The sequence below is a fragment of the Lissotriton helveticus genome, chromosome 3_1 (assembly GCF_964261635.1).
Source record: "Lissotriton helveticus chromosome 3_1, aLisHel1.1, whole genome shotgun sequence".
NCBI classification, from domain to species: domain Eukaryota; kingdom Metazoa; phylum Chordata; class Amphibia; order Caudata; family Salamandridae; genus Lissotriton; species Lissotriton helveticus.
Window position 1 is genome coordinate 2040654556 of NC_136061.1, and position 24059 is coordinate 2040678614.

The window sequence follows — 24059 nt, forward strand, 5'->3', positions numbered from 1 at the left end:
TAGATCAAAAGTTGTAAAATATCTACCCCAGAAACACTTGACAGCATTCCATTAATACGAGGAAGAGGATGGCGAACCACCCATATGCACTTGTTTAAATTTCTCAATCCCACACACATGCAGATTTTGTTATTGGGATTCATCGCGATAAAAATGGAGCTAAGCCACTCCGAGGCTTCGATTGGCTCAAAACCCATTGTCACATAATGTTTGTAATTCTTTTTTTGAGAACATCCCTTATTGTCAATGGCACATTACGTAGCTTAATTTCAACTGGTTTAGCATCGTTTTTAAGTAGAATCTTGCGCTCACATTTAATTAGACAACCCAATTTGCCAGTAAACAATTCTGGAAATTCAGTTAACCATTCACATTTATCTTGAGTCAATAAAACTGGTGCCGGATGATGAGGATCTAAAATCCTAATCAGTGCACGTTGTTCTCTCCAACCTAGTAGCGATTTCCCTTTTTCAACTATGTACACTTTACCCCTTTCGTGTTTACCATGAAATTTTAGATTTGCCATGATGTATCCCAGCACAGGTGGTTTGTCCCCACAGTAACCTTCAGTTTCTACATCTTTGGGAACTAATAATGGCGTGTTTAGCTTTACCCATATCAATTTGTCAATAATGGTAAAAGATGAACAACAGTCTACCCAAAACTGTACAGGAATGTCATTTACCATGACTTCACACTTCGGGGGGATGATCATTCTTCCCAGATGCAACCATTATGGTACATGAATACTTATTTACACCATTGTCAATCATTACCACCTCCACCTCCTCCTCTTTTGAATGAACAGAATCCTTTGTATGAAAACCTACATTTATGGTATCAACTAAATTAGCAGATTTTTTTCCTTTTGCAAATTTTTCATTTTGCACATCCTAGCAAAATGCCCCACTTTGTTATATTTCAAACATTTGCATGCTGCAGCCGGACAATTTTTTGCTTCTGAAGCTTGTCTCTCGCTACCATACCTAAAACACCAACTTCTTTTAAATATTTGTTGTTTTGTGAGAACACCCCCAGAAAGTTTTGCCTTGTGAGTTTGGTTGTTAATCACACCAATGTCACACAAATTACCACTGGATTTAGTTTGAATGCACCCCCCAATTATTTTACATAACTGGAAGTGTTTTCCATACATTTAGCCACTTCAATAGTTGTATCTAGCATTGGATACTTTAAACCATGTAATTTTTCTTGAACTTTGAGATTGGACAGTCTGTTGATCATCTGATCCCTTATGATCTCATCTCTGAGATCTTTAAGTTTACATGTCACAGCTAACCTTCTTAGTATGGCAACATACTGTGCAACTGACTCTCCTGGTTCCTGTTCCTGAGAAAATAATTTATGTCTCTTCACAACGATGCTGAGCTTTTTGCCATAATTCTCTTCCAGGGCTGACATTAATGTTTCCATTCACAGGTTTAGGTAATGTCTTAAATACTTTCCTTCCCTCAACACCCAAACAATTCTTTAAAATAGCAAACTTTTTTTTCGAAAATTACACATCACTCCAATTGCATAAATGTATGTTATGAACGATTCTTTCCAATCCTCCCAATCCATGAAGGGTGATCCTGGTTATTGTAAAAAACAAGGAGGTGGAAGAATATTCTTAAGTGTCATTTTTCTTCCACAGGAGTGTTGGTGTACAACTGTGATGCTCTCCCTATATCCTCACATGTTTTGATGCCTTATTGCAGGGACGCTAAGGTACACCAGATTACTACTCCAAAAAACCAGTAATGCCCACCCAACTTTCTTGGACTTACTTCTCTGGTGTGGCATTCCCGTCAGTGATGCAGCCGAAGAATCAACCAGCAGAGCAATGCCGGTACACAAAAAGAGCAACTGTGCCAAATAACTGCTTGGAAGAATATCGCAGTGCAGTTCTTCTTGCCAGACACAGCGCCGAAACACTGCACTTCCTAAAAATGATGACACATCGTTGCTCTTCAGAGCAGGTTGATGGAATGGTACCACATCTCTTCAGTACACTATAACGATAACAACTAAACGTAACACTTCCTCAAAATGGCAGCACGTTGGGGCATGACAGAGCACGTCGACAAAATGGCAACATGTTCTCAGAATGCACCTACGTTGTGTCGGCACAGCTGCAGCAGCCTCTTTGAAAAGTGAAGAATCTCCAACTGACACCGGGACACTAGACGTAACCATGGTTGCCCACAATGGTGCTCATGAACACGCCACATCTGTTGTTCCAGGCAGTACACCTTGTCAAATTTTCAGTCATTTTGTGTTGCTCACTGTCACTTTGTCGACCCGCTTTATCAGCACTTCGAGTATGTCACACTCGTTGGTAGTCAAACTCTGTGCTCCAGGGGCCACCTTCCTAAGCAGATATCTTGAAGTTGTCGGGAGTAAGATCCTATCAATTGGTTCAACTTCTTTGTGAAGATCCCATCCCTGTAGCTATTTTTAAAAAGACAAATCACCCTTTTTGGTGGTTTATCCTTTTATTGAAGATATCTGGAACGGCTTGTGGGAACTCACCAACTCAGCTGCCAGCCGTGCCCTGGAGTCTCTCTGTCTCCCATCGTTACATTCCAGAACCTGAGTCCAGTGCCCAGCTGCATTATAATGCAGCAACAGTTTCCTAGAGTACCCTAATGTCATGACATAACATTGAAATACAATACCAAGATCTAACAGTTATCCTATGGGGAGCGGTCCGGTCGAAAAGAGATTGCAGACTTGGACTAGGAAACCAGTCGGGCTAAACCAACAAGTGAGCTCAGCTCTCACAATGCTAGGGGACGTGGGGACACCTTTAGTCCTCTTCTACACGAGCCAGGGATGAAAGTTGCAGAGGTGTCTTTAGGTGTTGGCATTTTTATCATCGGGAGCAGTCGGGGTGGAAGGAGCCTACAAACAGAGTCTGCAGGCTGCGGACAGTTAATGAGGGGCAAAACCAAAGTCGATTCTGTCTTTTGAGGGCTTGGGGTGTTATGTAGTCTCCTGACCCTTCACCTACATTTACTGTACCATTACACTACATAACGGGTTTTGGTATTTACCTTTTACCTAGCTAATCACTGCATAAAATGTTGTGTGGTTTTCGCGAAAACTAGCCTCATTAATTATGCATGAAGATTCTCAGAATCACAGCAGGATTACCATCTTCTGCATAACAACTATGCATAAGGGTCATCCCTTCCGTCATCCTCAGCCGACATGTCACAGCATGGTAGAATCCCTTGAGGGTACCTTTTGGGTATATATACACCATATCTTTGCCAAGGCAGGAAGAGGAGAAAGAATTCCATGCTGACAAACTGATTTGAGATGCTGAGGTTCCTGCACACAGACACTACAGCTCGCAGGGGTCTGACATCTCTCGCGGGATGTCCATCTCAGGACCAAGAGGTGGTCCCACAGTCTCTCACTTCAGGTAATGGGGTTGGCTTCAGCCTAGGGGGATTATTGGCTCTATGCCTACATACATGCTATGTGAACTCAGGTACATCTAGTTAGGGGTGCATCGTAGGAGTACACATTGTTACTGTCATGTATTTATATGCTTGCGTATATTTATTGTTTTTACCACTATGGTAAAAATCTACTATCCATTTGCTCTGTTTGTGCTTAAAATAACATAAATCTGTTTCTGTCTTATGGTTGTTTCAGCACACCAATTTTACACCAGAATGACGCTGGTTCAATAAATACTAATTGTTTATTTCTATGTATCTGTCTGAGACAAAGTGAGCACAAGTGACTGAGCGAAAAGTACTGTACTGTTTCCAAGGTCCCTGATGGGACAGAGTTGTCATGTTCGATAGTTGCCAAGAACTATTCTCTCCTTGGTAAGAGGACTTTACAGTGACACTGTGAGCTAGCTGGTATACAGGCGAACATACCCAGTGGGGTGTCTGGAATCAGTCTGGACACCATTCCTACAGTCTACTTTGTCTAAACGCGCAGATCCTATATAGGTTTATAGAAACGACATGACAGGGGAGCACACTGACACCATTGGCCCACTGCAGTTTGGGAAGTGCGGGTGCAATGGTGCTTTGCAGAATCAGACTTGTGTGGCTCTGCAGTCTCTTAGTCTTCTTTGGGGTGCCTGCAGGATTCTGGAAAGCAGCAAAACTGCTCCATCTGACTTTTTGAGTCTTTTTCAGGGCAGGCAGTCTGACCGGGTTTTGGAGGCACAACAGCTTGCAGGACGAGACAATTTTGGTACAATTTGACGAGGAGACTACAGACAGATGTCGGGGCGGAGATCAAGATAGTTGTTCATCCTTAGTCTTTGCTTTTACTGCTCTACGTGTCCCTCTTCTTTGAAGGTCATCTGGATCTGATTTCCTGGTGCCATGACTCTCCTAAATACTGAATTTAGAGGGGTTGGGACAGTATAAGGTAGTAGCAAATGGGCAACTTACCCCTGGGGTAACTATGTACCCTATCTGACCACTACCTGGGGAAATTAGCATAAACCTGTCTCAGAGATCCTAAATTTGCCATCACAAAAATGACCACTTCTGAAAAGTCGCATCCAATTGAGGTAGCCCTGTTCAGGGGTGGTACTCACCTGAGGTTCAACACACCTGTCTTGCCTAGATAATTTTCCAGCCTGTCTAGGTGCCAAGAGCGCTGAACAGGGGGGTCGGTTTCCTCTCCTGTGATTGAAACCAGATTTGCTGACAAAAGGCTGTGGGCCTCTTTAAAGCTTCCCGGCCTCGGTAAGCTAATCCGCTGGTTGTCCTGTGGACATGGGTGCATGTCATCCCATCCTCAAGCAGGCTTGGTTTATGGCCCCCGGAGAGCAGAGGCACTCACTCTGTGGGTCAGGCAGTCATCTCTCGTGGCAGGCTGACAAAAGCCAGCCAGTCTGCAGCACGAGCTGTTAGGTTTTCAGGGAGCACCTCTAAGGAGCTCTCTTTGTGCATGTATCTCTAAATCCGACACTGGCATAAGCGTGGGTTTATTAATGCGAGATGTTTAATACCGAACATCCCTCTTTTCAATGAAGCCAGTGTGTTGCTGGGGAATACTGCAAATTCATTTTTACCAGTGTCCAGCAAATGTTTTAACATGACTTCCCTGTTCCCAAGAACTAACAGTAATGTAACTGACCAGCACAAGGCATATATGTCCTCATAAGTAATATAAGGTACCCTGCCTTATGGCTGTAAGTTATGCTGTAGGGGTGACTTGCAAATATTACATGCCATGTTATGGGACATGACACACAGGGATGTCTGTCATGTCGTGTTTTTACTTTTGTCGCACCAAGACATGCAGCCTTCAGTGAAAGTTTGCATCAGCTTGGTGAGTGGTCCTTTAGGGTGGCACAACGCATGCTGCAGCTCTTAGGGACCCTCTTTATTGCCTCAGGTCCTAGGAATCAGGGGTACAATTTACTAGGGACTTACAGAAGGGACTTAAGGTATTGCCAATTGCAGAAAATAATTGCACAGTTTTGGGGAAAGAGGTCTGGCACTGGGTACATGGTTAGCAGGAACCCCTTACACATCCAGTCAAAATCGAATCATATACCAGGCAAAACGTGGGGGTGGCCCTATCAAAAAGGTCACTTTCCTACAGACCTAGATTTATTTCGGCCAACACATTTTTAGACATTGAATGGCCCACAATACAAAATCCCAACGTCGTCTATTAATGTTTTTCTAGTTTCTATCACTTTGTTCTGTCTATACCAGCTGAACGTCAATGCTTGTCAGTTGCCAGCTTTCTCTCTTTGCTTTTTTATAATACATTTAAAGTAGAAATTAGTCACTCTATGTGGATTCATTGGCATGAGTGCTCCACGTGCAACGACAATGTAACAACGTGTCTCTCTTTCACTTGAAATGTGCCATAGAATAGCAAGGATGAGGGAAGGTTGTGGCTCTCAACTGTTAACTTCAAGCTTTTAAAATCTAATGAAAATTTACAGAAATTACTTTAGAAAAAACTAAAAAGATTGGGTTAGTCTAAGAATATTTAATTTTGGCCTTTAAATGACAAAACAATGCTTCATGGAAATTCCCCTTTAAGCCCATAAAAAACATATACATAAAAGATATTTAGCGGCAGCAAAATTAGTTTTGTTCTCTAACGCCCTTGTTCTGCATGGATAAAAATATATTTCAGTGCTATAACCTCCCGATCAATGCGCTTTTATCTTCAAGCTGAAAAGAGATAAAAGCTATTAAGGATGTAGAAATCTATAATGAAATAGAAAGGATGCTTGTTTTACAGTACCCTATCTACAACTGCTCTACATCAAGAGTGTTCTCAGGAGCCTCATTCGCTGCAGAAGCCATGCAAAATCATTTGTTTACTTTGGAAAAGAGCTCTGGGATAGCGGTAAATTAACCGTAGCGGCAGGAGAGCAGTACGACGTAGGCTAGCAAATGCCTCAAACAAACTACAAGTGAGTTGGCAATCCAAGGATGGCTGTTTACATTGATGATGGCTCGCTTTGCATGAACCATGATGTGATATGGGGAATTTTAATACTCCCCAATATATTGCACACAAATATGTTGTATTATGTCTACATTCATGATAATGTATCTAGGAATTTACAGGGCAAATGCTGCGAGCTCTTTGCAAAAGAGGCATGCAGTGCTTTTTTCTTGAAAGTATCTTCATGGCTCATTTTTTGTAGGTATTATTTTTAATCCGAAATTACATTAAGATTATATGCACACTCCAAACAAGGACTCTTCATATCAGTTTGGGAAGGTGTAACTCTTCATCTGTTTGCTGTCTTATCAATGACATTCACTTGTCTCTTCTTTAAGCAACAGTATGTGTGCTTAAGTTACTCTCAAACCCACTTTTTACTGTAACCTGAATCTTTAGAACAGTAATGTCAATAAGAGTCTTGCGTGTAACAAGACCTGCGGTCATTTTGTTATGAAGGACCGCAATATTCACGTTTGGCATCTTGTGACTGTGACAGCAAATGCCAGCATGTTTCCTATAAGATGTACCCAAAATGTTGTCACTGAACATGTTACCAAACTCAATGTATCAATCTCCTCTTGACTACCCCAATCTCTGAACTTTATCTTTCTTACTTTCTCACTGTAATGCATGTGCTACAAACAAATATCCGCGTAATCCACTTAATCTTAATGTATACAACTTCAATTGTAACCAATATCACAGTTGACCCCAACATAAATGGAAATCCCACATATGCAATATAATAATGCCCATTGTTCAGTATTGGATTAAATAAGCCAGTATTGTGAAAAGTTACCATTTTTGTAATTTGTTCCCATTGCTCTATGAGAGAGGATTTTGGATCGAGCTTATGAAAAGTTTCACAGTGGATCCTTACTATTGGCCTGTGGCCAAAATACATGCTGCAAAATGGACCTGTCTGAAGCCCCGAACCTTTTGTCTTCCTTCTCTTTTTGCTAAATTGTTTTATTGGCCTTAGGACTCTGATCACTTTACCACTGCTACCCAGTGCTAAAATGCATGTGCTTCTCCACTAAACATGATGACTTTGGTGTATACCTGATTGGCATATGTGTTTTACTGGTACGTCCCTTGTATAGTGGTATACCATATAGCCAGAGCACGTACTTCAAATGCTATCAGGGGGTCTGCAGCAATCATTATGCCACCCACATAAGTAGTCTTCTAAATCTGTCTCAGGCCTGTTACCAGAGTGCCTGTGTGTGCAGTTTACTTCCACTTTGACTTGACAATTAAAACTACTTGCTCAGCCTTAAACTACCCTGTTATTAAACATAGATCAACCCTAAGGTAAGCCCAAGGTAGCCCTTTGGGAAGGGTGCTATGTGAATACAAGGCAGGACATGTTCTTTTATGTTTTGCATGTCCTGGTAGTGACAAACAAACCTCTCATGGGTTAGCATTGGGAATTCCTTTATACACTTTTAAGTGGTAATTCCTGAGCAAAAATAAGTAGTTTTTTCATGGTTGATATGTTTAGAATGGTAATGATATATGCTCCTTACTTTCGAAGTTGGATTATACATTACTGTTCTAGAAATGCCATTTTTAGGAAGTGGACATTTATCTGTGCTTATAAATCTGTGTGCTTGCAGCCTTCCTTCAATACATGTCTGCGTTTGGGTGACAGCTATACTTTGTGCATTCCCTCTAGACAGCCACAAACAATGGACACTCAGCTGCACTCATCTGCATACTGATGGTTCTTCCAGGGCAGAGGGAATGGAAGGGACTGACAAATACACTTCAATAGGTATTGTCCTGCCCTCACACAAAGCACTGATTAACCTCCCAGGGTCAGCCTGGCAGACAGGACTGGGCTGAAAGGGGACATGTGCACTTGAAACACAGACTCTGCTTTGAAGTCACCTCCACTTAAAAGGCACATTTGGATATAAGTGCTGGGTCTCTGACCCGTTGAATCAGACACTTTTGGACCTGTATCAAGACATTGCTGGCTCCCCATCTGCACACTGTTAGAAGGACTGCTGTGATGTTAAGAGAGATTGCTGCTTGGCTATGTTGGTCAGCAGCTCGTTGAGCTGCCGGAGGGACTGCCACTTTGCTACCTGCTTTGCTGTGCTGGCCTGCTGCTTCTGAATAGTGATTGTGAATGTTCTCCAAGGGCTTGTTGACTTGCCCCTGTTCCCCTAAGTCTCAGGGCCATCAAAGACTTTGCTTTCTGACTTTTTACTATTTTTCTACAAGAGCCACTACATGAGCACCATCGTGTCCCCAGCGCTCCGCTCTGCATCAGAAAGGGCTATAAAGAAGCAAGTGCCACACTTCACCGGTATAGAGCGCTCTCTTTGTGCTGCAAGTATCCAGTTCAGCTCTACAGTCTCAGTATAAGCACTGACATGGGCCAGAGCCGAGTCGAGTGAACTCTTTCCAGCAGGGCCCCTGAGTTGTCATAACAACCAAACGTCCCCAACAGCAATGCGGGTTTTGGACGAGCCTGCAGTGACCACCCTGGAGCAGATCTGCATAGCCCGACGCCACACCGCTTTCCCCACAGGAGGGTCCCCAGTGTCATGACGATAGCTCCTGCACTGGCAGGTACTATGTCTACCCAGCGCTGCATGGCAGCCCAATACCTTGTGCACCCTGGTCCCGAGAGACTTCTGGCTAATTCTTGGTTTAGGGTACCTGGGAGCCTGCCCGGCACAAGACTCATACCTGTTGATCCCTTGTCGGGATCCCTGTTCTTCCCCCCCGGTATCACATGACTGCAACTAGCTCTGCCATCACTCGCCACAGATTACCACTGTAATTACCCTAAGAAGGACGACTGTATGTCTGTCAGCACTGCGATTTTACATGTAAACTTAAAAACGCTATAACTTGAAAAGTATTTTTATCATTTTGGACTTATGTTGATCCTAATTCAAACAGCTATATTTTTATAAACTTGTGTGGAGTTTTTTTGTGATGTATTCATTGCTTTACTGTGCAGGTGTGTTGCACAAATACTTTACACATTGCCTCTTTTGATAAGGCTGCCGGCTCTATGCAAAGCTAGCAGAAGGTGAGTACAGCTTATCTCAGTTGTGTATGCAGCTTACCCTGACAGGCGTGGTGGGTTCTGCTTGGCTCGGGTGTATACCACACCCAACCAGAAAACCCCATTTTTAACAGTACCCAGAACCTTTTTGGGATCACATTGTCTGCAGAACCAGAAAACAAAATGCCATTGTTCTAACAGACCATTTTAATGAGAATACAAAGTTCCATATAAGAAGTATCTGACCGATCTAATGAGATGAGGGCCTCAGAAACCGAAATAAGCTATGATTACATAGGAAATATGCAATAACCAGGGTAAATCTGGCTTGCCATTCCAAGGATTATACTTTAGCATGAATATAATGCATCTGCTGGTCTTTCACATGCTGTTCGGTCACAAGCAAAGTGAGTTATAGCTAAGCTAAAGAGCATTAAAACGAACAAGAGGAGATGTGGCCAGAACTGGGAAATCAGGTTTGAGCCCCGGCATCTGCTCAACATCCTCTGATTCTGGGAAAATGATTTAATCCCCTCTTGTCTCACAAAAGATAAATAATGAGTCTGACCGTGGGTAATGTAATCTGCTGCTCATGCAAAGCGCTCCAATGTCTTTGAGCCAAGTTAACCCTAAATAAGGACTGCAACAGAAAAAAAGTTAGGGAAAATTACAATGCTTTTGGTCTCTCATTCCTAACTAGAGCATTCAGTCATCACTGCTTGCAAACTTCCAAAACATAACAGAGAGGGACGAAGCAGTGCAAGTCATTACTGCCGAAGTTTGTCTGTTTTTCTTTCTTTTTAAGTTAAGAAATCAAATTCAAACAAACTTCCAAGTGGTACCCAAACTCATCAATATATATAGATTTGTACTTCAGTAATTCACATTATTAGAATGCTTTGCATTGTTCATCAGACATTGTACTCAAGAAGGGCAAACCTTATTTCTCAGGTGGAAAACATAAAACTCATTGATTCCTACACATCGACATTTGTATGTTTTATATTTCTTTCTATATTTCGGAGCTGTTCTCGCAGATCTGCAGTCTCATGGGTGAGGAGCAGGGTTTTGGGGCTCAAAGAATATAAAAGGAGCCTGATGTCTCTATCTGCCATTTTCAACCAAATTATATGGCCTAAAATGGGGATTGGCTTTGTGTCATGTTTCAATCCTTCCCCCGGTTCTCACGCCAATTCTTCGCATCCAATTATTTTAAATGCCTGGCCTACTGCTGAATGCCCATACCTCCCTAATGTTTTTTCCCCAAATTTCTATCAAACATTTAAAAATGTTGTGATTCTTGCCACTTTACGCCATCTTCCCAATGAATCGCCTGAATATATTTTGAAAATGTATCCCACCACTGCCACCCTCCTCAAATATGTAAATATCCTTTTCCTCGAACCAGAACCCTATATATGATTCAAAATCTGCCTCCCATTCCTACTGGGAACATGCTTCTCCGTGTTCTCCATATAATAGATTGCAGAACAGTCTGTAGGAAATGGGGTAACTGGTTGAGGGGGGTGAAGCCCTATTTGATGAGCAACAGCAATTCTGGTTAGCTTGAAACACAACAAACACTAAATGAACCCGGGCTCTATCCTCTGGTAGGGTGGCACAATAGCAGTCAGGCTTAACTTAGAGGCAATGTGCAAAGTATTTATCAGTGGGGGTTCCTCCATTAGGGTGGAGGAGTGTCGCCCACCTTGCTGCCAGTGCAGCAAACATGAATAATAAAATGGTACTAAGATGATTTTAAAAGCATTTTATTTTTCATTATGTCCAGCCTGAGCTAAGTTTTGGGACGGGGCATTGCTGCTAACTGGCAGCAAGGGAAGAGGAGAGGCATTCCTGGTTTCTAACAGTGCCTGAAAGTGGTCAAAATATTTGCCTTATTGCCCCACAACTTTCAAATACAAGCAGCCGCCATTAGTAATTATGCAGAACAACACACCGGGCCTTGGAAGTGAAGGCGCAGGGGACACAGGCATGATTCTGCACAGACTGGTCATTATGTCCCCCCTGAGACAGGCTTTTATAAAAGCTGTTTCCTACAGGACACCTGCGCTAAGGCGAAACGCCAGATACTCCAGTAGTAGTGTGAGCCAGACGTCTGAGAAGAGCGTCCCGTACACCAAAACTCTAAAAGAAGAAAGCACTGAAGCCAAAGGGCCAACCAAGGCGCTCCCCAAATCTGCAGAGGTGGTTGTGATTGGCGGGGGTAGTCTAGGATGCCAAACGACCTACCATCTAGCGAAGCTTGGAGTCAAGAACGTAGTCCTATTGGAGAGGGACCGTCTGACATCAGGGAGCACTTGGCATACAGCAGGCCTCATCTGGCAGCTGCGTCCCAGTGATGTTGAGGTGGAATTGTTGGCCCACACGCGGAATGTGGTGAGTCGAGACCTGGAGGAGGAGACTGGTCTCCACACCGGCTGGATACAGAATGGGGGACTCTTTATCGCCTCCAACAAACAGCGACTGGATGAGTACAAAAGGCTGATGTCTCTGGGAAAGGTGTATGGAGTAGAATCTTATGTACTGTCTCCAGCAGAAACCAAGGACCTCTACCCACTGATGAACGTTGATGATCTTTATGGTACCCTGTATGTCCCAAATGATGGCACAATGGACCCAGCTGGGACCTGCACCGTCCTTGCCAGGGCCGCCAGCGCCAGGGGAGCTCTGGTCATTGAGAACTGCCCAGTCACTGGTGTGCAGGTGTGGATGGATGACCTGGGTGTGAAGCGGGTGCAGCAGTGGAGACGGAGCATGGAACTATCCAGACTCCCTGTGTGGTGAACTGTGCGGGTGTGTGGGCGAGAGCACTAGGGCAGATGGCTGGGGTAAACGTGCCTCTAGTGGCGATGCATCATGCCTATGTGGTCACAGAACGGATCGAAGGGATTCAGAATATGCCGAATGTTCGAGACCACGACGCTTCGGTCTATCTCCGTCTCCAGGGCGACGCTCTCTCCGTGGGTGGCTATGAGTCCAATCCCATATTCTGGGAAGAGGTTTCAGAAAAGTTTGCATTTGGCCTGTTCGATCTTGACTGGGATGTCTTTAGCCAGCACATTGAAGGTGCTATAAATAGAGTCCCGGTCCTGGAGAAAACTGGGATTAAATCGACTGTGTGCGGACCAGAATCGTTCACAGCTGACCACAAGCCTCTTATGGGGGAAGCGTCCGAGGGTTCTTCTTGGGATGTGGCTTCAATAGTGCTGGGATGATGCTTGGAGGGGGCTGTGGAAAGGAGCTGGCTCATTGGATAGTACATAGACGTCCTGAAAAGGATATGTATGGCTATGATATGAGGCGATTCCATCACTCTCTGACAAATAACAACCGGTGGATACGCGAACGTTGTCACGAGTCCTACGCAAAGAACTACTCGATTGTCTTCAGGAATGATGAACCACTAGCTGGTCGGAGTATGAGGCATCTTCCACTTCACCAGAAGCTGCTCAGACAAGGCTGTGTGTTCCAGGAGAGGCATGGCTGGGAGAGGCCGGGTTGGTTTAACCCAACGAGATCAGCACCGATTCTGGACTACGATTACTACGGTGCATATGACCACGTGCCCCATAAAGACTACAACTACGACTAAATCCTGGAGCAGGAATACACCTTTGAATTTCCCCCTCATCAAGATGTGATCAAGCGAGAGAGCCTAACCTGCAGGAAGGCGGTGGCAGTGTTTGACATGTCCTACTTTGGACAATTCTACCTGTTTGGCCCAGATGCAAAGAAAGCGGTTGATTGGCTTTTTACCGCCAACATGAGCAAGCCTGTTGGATCAACTGTGTACACATGTATGTTGAATAAACTTGGCGGTACTGAGGGTGACATCACGGTTAGCCTGATCAATCCTGGAGACACAGACTCTGTACTTGCCCCAAAATTTAAAGGGGACGGCTATTATCTTGCCATTGGTGGAGGTGTTGCCCAGCACAACTGGTCCTACATCACGTCAATGCTTCAGGACATGAAGTTCCAATGCACCATGGTCGACCTCTCCAATGACATGGGCATGATTAGTGTGCAGGGACCATCCAGCCATGCTGTGCTGCAAGAGGTGCTAGAGGCTGACCTGAGCAATGAGGCTTTCCCCTTCTCAACTCATCAAGTCGTGAAGGCTGCCGGTCACACGATACGTGCAATTCGATTGACATTCGTGGGGGAGATGGGCTGGGAACTGCACATGCCCAATGAGGCCTGCATGCCAGTGTACCAGGCAGTGATGAAAGCTGGCGCCAAGCACGGCATCATAAATGGGGGATACCGGGCAATTGACTCTCAGCATCGAAAAAGGGTACAAGCACTGGCATGAAGACCTGCGTTGTGATGACACTCCGCTGGAAGCAGGACTGGCATTCACGTGCAAGCTTAAGTCCAACACTCCCTTCCTAGGGAGGGAGGCCCTGGAGACATCCGCAAGGGAGATTATGGATTCACTATTGACAAAACCATTGCCTATGGCTACCTACTCAACCCAGACGGGGGAACTGTGTCTTTGGATTTTGTTCGTGATGGTGAGTACATGCTGGAACGGATGGGTGTAACCTACCCAGCCAAGGTCCATTTGAAGGGAGTATTCGACCCAGAGAACAAGCGAGTTAAAGGGATATACTGATACTGCAGACCCCTTGCGGAACCATAGGAGAGTACAAACCAAGAGCCCCACAAAGACTCCTACACAACTGCATTCTAGATGCCTTGGGCATGGTGGTGCCCATGATGCATCGTGGTGCTTTATATAATTCATCCAGAATGTGTGATTGAAACTTACATGTGTCCTTCAACAATCTTGTTAATGTGTCCCATTTATGGAAAGGCAGAACTGGCAGGACACTTCCCCAGACTGGTTGATTTGGGAACATGACAGAATGTGATCATCCCTCCTGGTCTATACCTGATGTTTAGACTAATAAAATAGGAAATATTTTGCTATTAAAAAAAAAAAAAGTAATTATGCAGAACAGAAACAGTAACAAAGAGAAAACACAACACAAGAAAAATCCCACAGCGAATCAGTAAACAAGGAGGACAATGTAATACATTATTTGACACAAAAATAGCAAATCTCCAACTAGTAGAACCAGAGATGTGCAATTTTAAAGACTTTGTGAAAATCAAGCAATTAGGAACAATCTGGTCGTGGTAGATCAGGAGCAAATCACAAGTTCAGTCCAACCACGATGGAGCCCGGGCTGGATACAGGACTAAGGGCCAGATGTAGGAGGCCATTTACCGGTCGGTAACAGCCGATTTCGGCTGTTACCGACCGGTAAATGGGTATTTGGTGTGTAGGGGGCCATTTTTACAGATTCGGTAAATTTACTGAATCAGTAAATTTACCGAATCTGTAAAATACCGAATCGGTATTTTTACCGATTCGGTAACGGCCAGATGTAGGTGGGACTCTTCAGAGTCCTTAAGGCCTTACAGATTCCGAATTTTACCACCCAATCCAATTGGGTGGTAAAATACCGAATCCAGGTGTGCATGCACATGTGTGCATGCACACCTAGCCATGTGACACATGGCACACATGCCCGTCTTTGGGGTGCTAGAGGGTGTCAAAGTGACACCCCCTTGCAAAAATCGGTATTTACCGAATCGGTAAATACCAATTTGGTATTACCCATTGATTCCTGAGGGCTTCAGGGCCCATAGGAATCAATGGGCATTACCGAATCGGTATTTACAGAATCGGTAAATACCGAATCTTAACAATTCGGTATTTACAGATTCTGAAATACCTACATCCCCCCCCCTCTATTTTACCACTTCTTAAATACCGAATCGGTAAAATTCGGTATTTAAGAAGTGGTAAATAAGAATTACCTACATCTAGCCCTAAGTTCGGTCTTCTGAAGAATATCTTGTGGTTTGGGAATCAGGATACAAAGTCCTCTCGTTGAGCTGTGTGGGGCGGTGTCGGGATCCATTGTGCTGTCGCAGAGTCAATGATAGTCAAGGAAGAGTTTTGATGCGAAGTCCCGAGTCATTGTCAAGTAAGTCAGTAAGGCTTGTGGAGACTTACTCTGTGATAGATCGGCATAGGGGATGAGATGCATTGCGTTTGCCAGGTGTCGAAGAAGCCATCAGGGCTTATAAGGACTTGCACTGAGATGCATCAGCGTCGAGGATGAGCTGTGTTTTCCTGTGCCAGAGTCCATGGTGGGCTTTGTCATGCTGCATGGAGATGTGTCAATGTTGATGAAGCCAGTTATGTCCTTGTGCTTCAACAGGAGGCAAGTCGACTGACCCTTGGAGATTCCTTCGAGTGCTGGGTCCACACAGGTAGGCTGGGTTCAGTGGGGCAGCTTGCTACACCAGGACTCATCCGCTGCTATAACAGCAGTATTTGGGTAGCCAAGCAGTTCTGGGTCACCAAGCTGGGCAAGAGGGCAGACTTCACAGTGTGACAGTCCTTTCTGTCAGAGTCCACAGGTCCAGAAGTGATCTGAAGAGTTGGGTAGGTTGGTCCACGTCTTTTATAATTTGTGCCCACATTGAAGTGGGAAAAGCATCTAGAGTCCTGTCCCTACAGAGAGGTCTGGAATTTCCGGCCTCTCTGCCGCCTCATCCTGACAAAGATTGCCAATCCTGCACACTCTATTCCCCCTTTGTCTTACTGTCTGAGAGTAATACACAAAGACTAACTACCAGCTACACCTAATCTTGTGACACATGATACAAGCTGCAGACACCAAATGGTTAGGACAACACATTGCACACTTCCTAAAAGTGTCATTTTCAGATTTATGACTTAAAATCCAACTTTACCATTAAAGAGGGATTAGAATTACAGTTTTTAGAGACCAGACTTGACTTTCCTACCTGCTTCTAATTGATTTTATAACTTATTTTGATCACTAATTAAATGTAAGGAGGTAACTCCAATGTTATCCTATGAGAAAGGCAAGCCTTGCAGTAGTGAAAAATGAATCTAAGATTTTTTTCACTACCAGGACACATATAACATAAAAGTACATGTCCAACTTTTTAAATGCACTGCACCCTGCAGTACATGCTGTTTAGGGCCTACCGGAGTAGCGTACTACTCGCCAAAAAAGCGCTTAGACGCCTTGTCAGGGGCAGAAGCGCTATATAAATGCAATTACAATACAATACGATACAATACAATACTCCAGGATGACTTATATGTATTAAAAAGGAGGTTTGATACCTGGAAAAAGGTTTACTATGGCAGGTCAATAATAGAAGTTTAAAACTGCAAACACATGCTGCAATGGTAGGTCTGGGACATGTTTTAAAGGCTACTTAAGTGGCTGGCACTATGAGTGCTACAGACCCATAAGTAGTATTTCATTTACCGGCCCTGGGTCCAGGTAGTACCACTTTGCTTGGGATTTACAAGTAAATTAGATGTGCCAATTGAGTGGAATCCATTGTTACCACGTTTAAGAGAGAGAGCGCAAGTACCATGACATGTAAAACTTAAAAGTACATGTCCCACTTTTTAAATACACTGCACCCTATGGGCTGTTTGGGCTTACCCTAGGGGTGATGTATATATATATATATATATATATATATATATATAAATAGTTGCTCCCAGGAATACACCAGCCTGCTGCACTCGTGAGCGGGTGCTCTTCCAGGTGGGGGTGTACCCACCTAATAGATTCTCGCTGCACAATCCAATCACAATCCTGTGAAATTAGAAACGGCACTCACAGGGGGGTATAAAGCCAACACTTCTTTATTTGGCTACCAGCACAGACAAGACGCGTTTCGGCGATGAGCCTTCGGCAATTGACGAAGGCTCATCGCCGAAACGCGTCTTGTCTGTGCTGGTAGCCAAATAAAGAAGTGTTGGCTTTATACCCCCCTGTGAGTGCCATTTCTAATTTCACAGGATTGTGATTGGATTGTGCAGCGAGAATATATATATATATATATATATATATATATATATATAAAAGGTTTATTTTGGCATGTCAAAGTGGTTGTTTAAACCTGCACCAACGCACTGCAAGGCCAGGCCTGAGGCCGTTTTAAGGCTACTGAAGTGGGTGGCACAATAAGTGCTGCAGGCCCACTAGTAGCATTTAATTTGCAGGCTCTGGGTACATGTAGTGCTACTTTATTGGGGGTTTAGAAGTGAATTAAATGGTTAGCAGTGCTAAAGAATGCATAGTCCTAAGGGCAGCAAAATGTTGTGGAAAACCACACCATGGATGTCAGGTCCTACACAATCAATTTGGGAACTTTAGTTGCATAAGGTAGCTTCTCTGCTCCCCTCCACCACCAATATCCTCTGGCAGCAAGATAGGGATGGTGACAGAAGCTGATATTGGAGCACAGTAGCTCTGGCAATCTAACAACTGTGGTGACCTATACAGAATCTGTCATCTGTTTTCTCAAGTCTGCAACAATGTAGACAATGAGAAAGAAGGCTTTACTGCCCCAGTCTTCTTCCTACAGGTTGGCAGATCCATGGATGCATTCTCGGAGAGTGGGACAGCAGCACTTGTCAGTCTTTCCCTTCCTGAGAAGCAAGGGAGGATGGGGAAAGCAGCATCCTAAATATACAAATAAACTGATGGATGGACTGCTTGAATCAATCACACCCACTGATATTTACTACGGCCTGAATCCTTGTCCATCATTATAATGCACACTATGCCTCCTCAGTTGGACCTAGTCATATACAGATAGTTTTGACCCTGTCAAGGGGAATAGTCCAGCCTGAACTGCCATGAAAGGTCCTCCCTGAACCAGAACACAAGTAACCCAGGACAGGTTCTGATGAGCCCTAGCTAGGACTCATCAGCCATGTATAGTTTGGTTCCAGTGACAATGTGCACAGGATTCATGTTTTGGAATACCCATCCCACTCAGGGCGACACACTAAAGTATGCAAACAAGTCTGAAGAAACCTGTAGGAAGACTGAACCTTCATGCCTTAAACCTAAGACCCCAGAAATTAATCCAAGGGTAAGTTGGCTGACCTCCTGTTTGAGCTACAGGGGCATAGGGAGCTTTCAAAGGCCACTTGCTGCATCTAGCTGACCAGTCCCAACTGGACCCCCAAGTACTGTCCCAAGGTCCTGGACACTTGGCTGTGGTCAGAGTGTACTCTTCCTGCCTAAGTAAAAGCCTCACTGGCAACAAATTGGAGCATCGACTGCCACAACGTTCATCGATAGCTTCACTGGTTTCAACCCTGAGCAGCACACAATCAATCGCCTCCTTGGACTCAATGCCGAGCACAACCCAATTAAGGACTTCACCAGATTTAACACTGAGCAGCATCCAAGCAACCTTGACAACCTTTGTCGACAGCTTACCAGTCCAAGCGCCAAGCAGACTCGGAGACCTCACAGAGCAGTCCTCTGTCATCGTTGAGCCCTTATTCAGATCCAATTGGCAGCCTACCTTCACTGAAGATTTTTTATCTCCAAAAAGTTTCCAAGTGAGAAGGGACCTTTGTGACCAGGACAAACCTGGTCCTTGTTTCTGACCCGTGCTCCATCTAGGTTGGCTGTAATCATATCCTTTCCCCATCCAGTGCAATCAGTTACCCATGGTTGGTGCTCAGTGAATCTTGGCTCTAGTTTTAAATAAAAACTTTAAAAACTCATGATTCCAATTCTACTAATTTGAGTTTTGGTGTCATTATAGATTTTTAAATGTTCTCTTTTTTATTATTGGTTTGGTATATTTCTAGTGCTTTCACTTTATTACTGTTTGTGTACTGCATTACTACTTTACAGCAGGGATCGCCATCTCTGATTAGTGTGCTAATAGTGACTAAGTCAGACTACATTATATTACTGGCCCCCCATGCAAGATTACCAACAGGGATTACCTCAGGGCACAAGGTGAGGTTGCCAGCAATAATGTGAACATGTATTTAGCAATTTACAATGCATCTTAGTGGGTTAGTACATGACAGTCATAGCTGCAATGCCTCTCGCACCAAATTAATAACTTTAATATTGTCTCCCCAATGACTCAAATATAACACACAGCACACCACCAGTAAGATTACACAGTGCAACAACCCATTCACAATAATAACACAATACAAGCATAAAAGAAAACATAGCCCCCAAAACAGCACCAATAACACAGCACAAGACAATACTAAAACAAAACTTTAACTCTTTTTGTGCTGTGTTGTTCTTCTGTTATTGTTGTGGTCCATTTATTGTATGACTGATTTCTAGCTGTGTTATTGTGATTGATTTTCCAAATGGTGTTTGAGCTTTTGCTCAGAATTCTTGGGCATGTTTTAAAGGCATAATAAATCATGGCATATGTATTGAAAGGAAATGCTATGATTTATTAATATTTTTGGGTATTAGTAAGGGGGGCATTACCAATGCTTTAGAATGTGTTTGCTATCAATAGTTAATTCTATGGCTGTTTGAACTTGATATGTTATGATTATTGTTATGATTTTTGTTATTATTATTATTAGAAAATAGGAAAACAGTAAGACAAATGATAACACTGTTGTGTATCTACCAAATTAATCATTTCTCATAATACGTACATAAATCCTGGTCAGATATTTTTTGTTTTGTGTTCTTTCGGGGGTAAAATAAATGTCTTCATATACATTTGCATATTACTGTAACTGTGTTTTGAACTACATGTTATTGGCATAATGTGGGGATCCATAGCATGATAGCTGCTACCTAATGCATAACAGTGGCCATGGCATAACATTTGCCTTTCTTTGCATATGTGAACAATCATGAAATAGTGCTAACATGTTCTGCCCTGATGCTGCACTATGGGGGAGGGAGTCTTGCCTTACTACTGGTGATTGTTGAAAGACTGTGGGCATCTTGACAGACTGTGGGCATTAATGGCAAGTTTGCTCCCAGCATGAGCATAATACTGTCCATGTCATAATGATTAATATGTAGACACACTGTTGACATCCATGGCGTGACGCTTCCCCACCCTAGATTTTTAAGTGTATGATGGTGTGTAGACAAATTGTTGTTTTAAATGATCTGCCCCATTTCTTTTGGTTTGGACTGATGAGCTCTTTATTTTGACTCTGCACACTGGGAATCTGCTAATCAAATCCCAGTACATGTGCTCTGACTCCGAAAACATGTACATATTGGATATACTCTTGGTTTATTTGGCGTGCCCATAGGTTGCTAGCATATAGTACAAATTGTACCCAGGGCCTGTAAGTTAAATGCTATTAGTGGACTGCAGCATCCATTGTGCCACCCATGACAATGAAAGCGCAACCTTGACTGCTGGCCTTCAACTGTAGCCTGTCTATACAGTTTCAAAACTGCAGATTTGACTTGCCAAAATAACCCCTTTGGATAGTCTCCAACCATCTTTTCAAATATTAATAAGTCACCCCAAAGTAGGCCTTACTGCCCATAAGGCAGAATGCTTGGAATTTAAATGTAGGGCAGTGAAAAGCCCCAAAAGCCATTTTCAATCTAGTAGGGTTACTGTTCCATAGGAAAACACTGGGATACAATATTACATTTAATATTGTTATCTCATCTAGGAAACAACTACAAAAGCTTTAGACTTTTTGAAATATTTATTAGAAGTTCAATTAAAAAAAGAAGTTGAATTTGTAATAAAGATTTTGGAAAAGATAACAATTTTGGAAATTTGTCATGACTAAATCCTTGGGATTCCCATTTACATGATTTTCCTCTGTTTCCCAGGAGCTGAATAGCCCCTTTAATGAGTTTTGGACTTGCTCCTAGAGCTGTGGCAAAGGCCTTAAGCGTGGGACAGTATTCTGTTCCTTTGTCAGAATGTTTGTTGAAAGAAGTTCCCTTGACCCAAATGAGATGTGATTACAGTAGTCAAACAAACACCCTAAAAAACAATTTCTTCTTCACACAATGTGATTGATCAATTTGTACATTTATTCAAAAGTATTAAAAACACAAGTTCATTATCAATCCACAGTTATACATTAAAAAAACGAGTCCTGTTGCACTCTTAAAAACACACTTATTTTCCTCACCCCCGCACCTAATGTCACGTAGTGAGAGAGATTCCTTTTAAAACAAAAATGGACAATTTCTAATTATGATCAGCATAAACAGAAGAGACAATACAACAGTATGACATTACCCCTTGTCAAATACATACACACATTCAAAGGAAATTCGAACACCTCCTGATGGATGTATCTATTACATTGACATTCCACTAGGATTGGTATGTCCTTGAATTGAGTCCAACCCTGCGCCGACGCGTTTCGATTGTATCTTTGATTATGCACCCATTTTTATCAAGACCAAAATACTTATTTGTCTCCTTTTCCTATGCGTCAGAAAACTGTTCCTTTCAATCCTATATAAGATAAATACATTTTGTCAGAGAGACCCTTCATTTTAAAGAGTTCATAATAGTAATCAAACAACATTTTTCATTTATATTAATCAATACATAGCCCATTATTGTGGTCCTTTTTTCCGTCTCGGTTATTAACAATATTGCCAAATTCAATCTCACCCTTCATCCCCCACATCGTGATAGTTCCTCTTAATTTTTGGGTCTTCCTCCTTTCATCAATTGTTCTATGTTGCAATTAGAATAATATTAACATCCTTATTTGTTTTGATAAACCGAGAGCCTCCATTCGGAGTATCCCTCCCTCTCTGGACGTTGCGCACCTCCTTAACTGGTTCTTTTCAACCTTGATTCTTAAACTCAATTGGGGTTAGCTACCTTTACCTATGGGGGCTGTTCTCGCTCTTTGTATGTTTAATTTTATATCTGCCGCTCAAGCATTGCCCCCCTCTCCATACCCGAATGTTTAAACATATCTCGGATTTTACACAACTGGACCTACTCTTTCATATTTAGAGAAAAGCAAGACATTTGGTAGAATGGCCATCTGGGCTGTGCAGAGAAACTTGATCAGTTTCAAAGAGGCCTACCTCCAAATGTTAGTTGACACCTGGGTAGTGCTTTGTTTATCCACCTTGTCAGACAGGCACCAAAACCAGCAGGAGACCAGCTACACCCAGAGCTATTTTAAGTGACTAAAAATGAGACGTTGCTCATTTCCCTGGCCACACCTATAGGGGGGACACACACAAGCTCTGCGCAGATGGAGAAGGGTGCTGCCATGTTGGATTTGGTAAAGAGTTGCATTGTGGGATTAAATACTGTAAGGTAAACATAAACTACTTCAATGGTGGGCAGTTTACCCTTGGAAACGTTTTCCCTAATGGGTAGGGAGGGGTCACTCCCACCCAAGGGCTAGTGCTCGGCATAAATGTGGTGCAGGACACTATTGGGCCTGTACAAGACAGAATAAGGACTGTATTTGCTGTTGAGACCTTGGTGGAGACCTGAAAGGCTGGACCTGCTCCCATATATACCCAGGACAAATAAGGGGACTTCAAGCGTCAGTTGGCTGACCTCCTGTTTAAGCTACTAGGACACAACAAGCTCCTAGAATACCTTTTCCTGAACAACCAAGCTGTTAAATTGACCTAGAATGCCCTGTACCCTCCTGATTCTGCTGGAGTGAGTCTTGACCCCAAAGTACTGTTCCTGATGTTCTGGAACACTTAGCTGCGGCAAAGTGTACTCCTCCTAAATTCCTGAGAAACCTGGGACTTAGAACCTTTTTGACTCCAAAGACCTCTGGTGTACCGGGCAAACCTGCCAAGTCAATCTATGAAGGTGCATTGCTGCTGGGTCAAAGTTTCAGGTTGCTTCTGTTACAGCGAAAATACTGATTACTCTGATTAAGACAAAACCACTTAAAAATGACAACGAAATTTAAATGTGCACCTTGTACGTGTAGAAGAAAAACAATACAGAGAACAAGTAAAGTTGAACCATCCAACACCGCAAAATTGTGCTTGGTTAGTTAGAGAATGGTAGAATAAATATACATAGTGATTTTGAGAGCATTTTAAAACTAATGACTTATATTTCCAACAAAGATGTTCCGAAAATGAAACATGAAAACTTAGCATTTCTTGCAGTGACTTGATAATCTATGTCAGTGTAAAACTCTTACGTTACATGTTAGAGCTTTGACATTTTTTGTATAGATGCCTAATATTAGATATATTCTATTTTTCTAAACCAATATAATTCAAATGATTAAAAAAAAATTGTTTACATGTTATTACTTTGAGAATGCAGTAGTAGGTCACAGCCACGGCCGGTGGTAGGTATAACTGCAGGGTGGTGACATAGGGAGGGGGAGGGGTAGGGTGGGGGGGTTGTAATGTATGGATTACGGACTTTAACAGGTAAGTAAACATATATATAAATAAATAGAATTTTGTTGCGCGCACTGCATCGCATTTGGTGATGCAGTGCACACAACGAAATTTGTTTTATTAATTTATGTGTTTACTTACCTGTTAAAGTCTGTAATCCATACATTACAACTCCCCACCCTGCCCCTCCCCCTCCCTACGTCACCACCCTGCAGTTACACCTACCACCGGCCGTGGCTGGTAGGTCATAATCACAGGTACATATTTATGTGTATTGAGAACTGACAAACATTACAGAATGTTTATATTTGACATATTTGAGTGATTTTATA

The 24059-nt window shown here is 43.0% G+C and overlaps 1 protein-coding gene and 1 pseudogene across 2 annotated transcripts in view; both read left to right on the forward strand.

Moving 5' to 3' along the window:
• Positions 1-24059, forward strand: part of AGBL1 (AGBL carboxypeptidase 1) — a 4192795-nt gene that overhangs the window by 1992099 nt on the left and 2176637 nt on the right. The window lies entirely within an intron of this gene.
• LOC144824084 (sarcosine dehydrogenase, mitochondrial pseudogene) lies at positions 11448-14174 on the forward strand (annotated as a pseudogene).